A 5,719-nucleotide genomic window follows, 5' to 3' on the forward strand; every position below is an offset into this window, starting at 1 on the left:
CCGTCTTTTATTGATGTAAGTACATTTCGTATGGGCTATTTCTTTGCATTATTTGTTCTGATATGGGTGACGTCGGAAATATTCATAAAAATCTGCACATATAATCAGGACGTTGTAGTTCCCAGAGACCTGGCTTTTATGATATCAATTTTCTACAGCTTCATTTTGTGAGCTTAGTGATTTTCGTGATGACATGTATATTGCTTTCAGTCTTCATCTCTCTGTTTTATATTCTCTGTTGCTGTTTTTTCATCATTATTTTTTTCTTAAAGCTCCATACATAGTTCAATCCAACAAGAAACATTCAGTATACATAGTGACATAGTATACATACCGATATTGACTTAATGGTTATTTCTTCAAGATTCATATTAACAAGATTCACCAATGAAGGAGTGACTTTTAAAGTGATCACCGCTATAATCACACCTAAATTTTCTTGACTTGGGGTAGATGGGGAAAATGCGCTAGGAGAGCTGGCGCATTTTATTACATTCCAGCAAGGGTTATTGCAGCAATGGGTGTCTTGGACCAAAGTCTTGTTTAGTTACCCGTCTTTGGTCTAACCACGCTCTGGTCTTCACCGAGTAGGAAGGAAAATTAAGAAGTCAAAAACAAGGCCTCTTTATCTGGTCAACTCTAAACTGTTCTTAAACAGGATCAAATGGGACCCAAACTCCCCATTCTTCTGGTGCACACTGACTTCTCAGAATGACATGAGGTTATATTTATAGAGTTTGGTTTTGTGCAAATTTGAGAGAGAGAGAGAGAGATGGAAGAATCTAGCCAAAGGAGAATGGTAGAATTTAACCTAAATATCTTGGACATTTTTTGCAGTCAGCCCTTTCTGGCCACATATCTGCTGTAAGGTGCTAGTTCTTTAGCTTTATCAAGGGTAGTTTTGATTGACCAGCACACAGACTTTAGCCTGTGTTTCTGTACCATTTTATCAGGGCCTTGCACTTCTTGGGAAGACCCAGGGTAAGTGCATCTTACCAGATGAAGCTCTTACCACTGACAGCATTGCCTTCAAATAAGCCTCCCTAACTAACCCTCTTCTCTCCTGTGGGTGGAGAGGGAGAAAGGGGCTGTGTCATTGGCAGTCCTAGAGATCTAACAGTGGCAGTGACACACAAGGATATTAAAAATGGCAACTAATTGTATAACTTTGTCCAAACCCAGTCTCCAGGATTTAATTTACTCATATTTTAAATGAAGGTGATGTAGTTTACCTACAGGTTCTCTCTTAGTCTGTTGGAGCTACTGTAATAAAATACTACAGACCGGGTAACTTAAACGACAGACAGACATTTATTTCTTATAGTTCTGGAGAGTTCTGGAAGTCCAAGGTCAAGGTGCTGACATATTCAGTGTCTGGTTAGGGCTCTTATCTTGGTTTGCAGGTGACCGTCTTCTCGTTATGTCTCCCCATGGCTTTCCTTGGTGTGTGCACAACAGAGAAGAGAGAGAAAACTCAGGTCTATTCCACTTGTTATAAGGGCATTATTCCCATCACGAGGTCCCCACCCTTATGATTTAATATAACCCTCATTACCTCTCAGAGGTCCTACCTCTAAAAACTGTCACAGGAGGGATTAAGGCTTCGACATGAATGTTAGGGAGGTACATACATTCACTTCATAGCAAGGTCTCTTTTAGTCATCATCCTATGACTAAGAGACTGCCACACATTGGAAAGTTAACATAGGTAACAACGTAGTTCTCAAGGTTTGCGTATAGACAAATTTGAGCTTCAGCCTCAGCTCTGATTCTTATATCTTCATGATGTTGACCAAATTATAAATCTAGGTCTCAATTTTTTTCAACCGTGAAATTGTTCAATAATAGTATCTATTTGTAGAGTTGCTGTCGAGATTAAATGAAAATCGTACATGTAAAGCACGGAGCACAGTGTTTGGCCATCAAAACAGATCCTTGATAAGCATTAGGCTTTCAAATTATGAAAAACAACCAAATTTATTTGAACGAAAGCTGAGACTGGTAATACAATAAATGAAATGACTTCACTAGTGCTTTGGTCTTTAATTAATCAAAATTTATTTATATTTGACAGTAAATTTTGGAAGTCTCTTGTTAATTATAACATATTTCAACACAGACAAATCATGTGTGTGTTGTGTATATGCATGTGTACAAGTATGTGAACATATGTACCTGAAAGTCTTCTCCTTCATTTCTTTGAGTAATGAGCTCATTTTCTACTATCATATAAAAATTTCAACTCTCACACCACTGCCAAGTTTGGGATATATTTTACCTACATAAAGACTGTGCTTTTATTCCAATGAAACCAGAAATTATTTAACACTGCTTTGTTTTTAAAGATTATTCCCTAACAAAAATGTTAGGGAATAATCACAAAAAGGATGCTCCAACTAAATGTCACTGGCAGGGAAATGATAAATGCCAACCAACCAACCACACACACACACACACACACACACACAAAAAAAGGATGCTCCAATTAAATGTCACTGGCAAGGAAATAATAAATGCCAACCAACCACACACACGCACACACCCTCAACTCTTAAAACCTCCAATTCCTGTAAATCATACCTTGTTGACATTCATGCCATTAATAATGTAGCAAGAATCCTAAAATATTTAATACTTAGATTTTATAGAAATCATTGATTGTCCCCGCAGGTTTAGTGACTCAAATGAAAAAGTAAATCTAAGCCCGTTCTCACATGACCTGAAATGTCAAAGCGACGAATTATTTTTAAGGCTTAACTTGGGTTACTCAGAGAGTGACAGCCACTGGAAGAAGTGAGCTTCTCAGTTATGCAACAAGACACCAACCGTCAGTAAGAAAGGATGGCTGCACGATTTTTAACAGCTGGATTTTCAACACATGAACTTGAGTTGAATGAATTCTTACCTCTGGACTTCAGAGATCATAGTCTTCATGTCTTCCCGTAACCACTAGTACGGAAGGCATTTGCTACAACTCCAGAACATTTAAAGAAGAAAGGGGAAAATGCACATCACAGAGGACAACTTTGGGGAGTGGGGCGTGGGATTTTTCACATTTCAGTAAAATTTAAGCTTCTAGAGAGCAAGGAGTGATTCTGAATGCTCATGGAGCATAAAACACAACCTAGGTATCATTCATAACTTGAAATGCAGTGAAGAAGAAGTAGCACATGGAGCTGGAAATTCAAGAGGACCATGTCTTCATGGAAACTTCAAGTAGTTCTCTCTCTAAATTTGGTTCAAAATGTACTGTCGAGATGTGTGGGATTTATTTCTGCACACTGGGTGGGTTTATGTATTTAGAAAAGGACTACCAGGAATATATGCCCAGAAAGTGACTTTAAGCTCTACCAAATGATCTGATTTCTGGCCTTTCAAAGGAAATCAATAAAAAAAGAATAGGATTCTGTAAAATGAGTGATTTTTCCCTGGTAAAGCTGTCCTCCCCATCATTGTACTTATCTAAAGTGAACCTGTCACAGCTGTAATGATTTTGTGATGAGTGTGAATGAATGTTCTTCACCACATAGATCCACTACTGATTTTTAAATTAATAATAATATCTTATATTTATACAGTTACCATCTTTGAGGAAATCTGAGTGCTTCGTAATTGATGAATTCCAATTTGTTTTATACTCTCCTGCTGGATTTATGGATTAGGTATTCCAATCGCATTTTAAGGAGGAAAAATAGAATCGGCAAAGTTAAATCATTGGCCATGAAAATTTCAGAAAGCTAACAGTACGATCATCAGTTCAAATCTGGGAGTCTTGACTTCTAATTCTGGCTGTTTCCCAAAATCATCTGATCATTTGGGTCAATGCTGATTATTCCTTAAGGAATAAGAAATTGACCATAACAATTATTTGAAATTGCTGCGATTAACAGATATTTACATTTATCTTCATTATTTTGATGGTGTGCAATGATTGGGCCGAAGACATTTTTATTTATTGAACCATATGCATTTTTAGTGGCCTATGAGAGTATCTTTGGAATACTGTCAAGTCACATGGGTCTGAAGTCGATCCGGTAAGGGAGCTATGGAAAACTTAAATTCTGCTATTAGATAGGTATGATTTTCCAAGAGCTGGGTATCTCCATTGCCTACCTGGCATTGCTTTAGCTGACAGAAAAATGAAATAATCTCCCCAACAAACACATGTTCAAAACACTCATTGTACCTACCATCCTTTGGATCACTCATTCTTTCAGCCTTAAAACTGTGCGGCTTTGCTCTTTCCCCATTCTTGTATTATAATTCCTGTCAAATTTTCTCTGACAAGTTTGTTACTTTGTCCCTCTGTATTCTTACCGCTGCCCCTCTACTCCTCACGTACTATTACGTGGTAACCTCCTTATTTGTCTCTCCTACTTCAGTTGTCTATTCTTCAGTCTACCGTAGATCAATTTTCCTAACAATTCTTTGTAAGTTTTGAATTATGGATTATTCGGGCACGCAAAAAGGATACAGAATACTATGGTGAACATCCATATCCCCACCACCTGGCTTTAAAATATGCAGCAGCACAGTTGGAAGCCTCTCCACGATCTCATTCCATTTATTTCCCCTCACCCCTAATTGCGAATTTAATGGGTATTCTCATGTATATTTTTATACTTTTACCATCTATATCTGTATCTATAAAAATACATATGATTTTTTACGCCAATCATTTATTTCTGAAACTTTTTTTTTTTTTATTGTGGCTTTGAGATTTCCACTACTGTTTGAAAGTTTCTTCATGCTCGTGCCTGTGGCTGTAGTTCCTTCGGTTTCATCCTTAAAGCCCTTAGGTTCCACACGCTGCAAGTTCTCCATTCTTCTAAGGCTGGACATTGAGATAGTGGCTATTTTTTTCTCAAAACAAATTTTTAATAATATTTAAATAAATACTTTGGACACCTTTCCTTGTTCACACTTAGGAGAGTCTCTTCAGGGCATGCACCCAAGTTTCTAGGTCCTAGGTTGGCAAGATCTGCTCTGTTTCAAATATATTGCTAAAAAATGGTGGTGTCATCTGACGCATCTGACTTAAGTGTCATATTCCACGTAGAAAAGACTTCATCGGCCTCTCCATTGACTTTCAATGAAATTTCAACCTCTTGAAAGAGGAGAGCTGCTCTTCGCTTTTCTGCCTGAAGGAACTTGCCCCTGGGGACTCCTTTTTGTGAGGGGATCACAAATTCAAAAGCTCTAGGGCTCCACGCTGAAATATCAATGTGTGGAAAACTCAGGGCATGGTGGGAGCTGGAGCGGATGGAAGACATGGAGCCACGTACCTGGGCACCATGTTCGACTTACTGACTGCCACTTTATGGTCCTTGAGGTTCTTGTGTTATCCAGTTTATTTCCTGAGACTGTCTCAGAATTGTGTAATCATCCAATTACACAATGCTCTGTCCAGTAGCAAAGAGCAAGGCCCCTGGAACCAGCCTGCCCAGGTTTGAACTCCTGCTCCGCTGCTACGAGTTGCCTGCCCTTGAGCAGGCTCCGTAATATCCATGGGGCTCGGTTTCCTTGCTTGTAAAATGGGAGAGATGCTCATACTTAGTTTGTAAGGCTGTGGTGAGAACCAAATGAGATAATACATGTAAAGCTCTCAAGTAGGTGCCTAATAAATTTTTGTAGAATTTGTTGAAGAGAGTAAAAGTAACAAAAAGTTATACCTCCCGTGTGTCAGGCACTGTTTTAGGAACTGAGGAGATAGCCTTGA

General features: G+C 38.5%; 1 protein-coding gene across 1 annotated transcript in view; it reads left to right on the forward strand.

Annotated features, from left to right (window-relative positions):
• Positions 1-5,719, forward strand: part of MARCH11 (membrane associated ring-CH-type finger 11) — a 97,440-nt gene that overhangs the window by 90,792 nt on the left and 929 nt on the right. The gene's annotated exons all lie outside the window — the stretch shown is intronic.

Source organism: Pteropus alecto, unplaced genomic scaffold (assembly GCF_000325575.1).
Source record: "Pteropus alecto unplaced genomic scaffold, ASM32557v1 scaffold152, whole genome shotgun sequence".
NCBI lineage: Eukaryota > Metazoa > Chordata > Mammalia > Chiroptera > Pteropodidae > Pteropus > Pteropus alecto.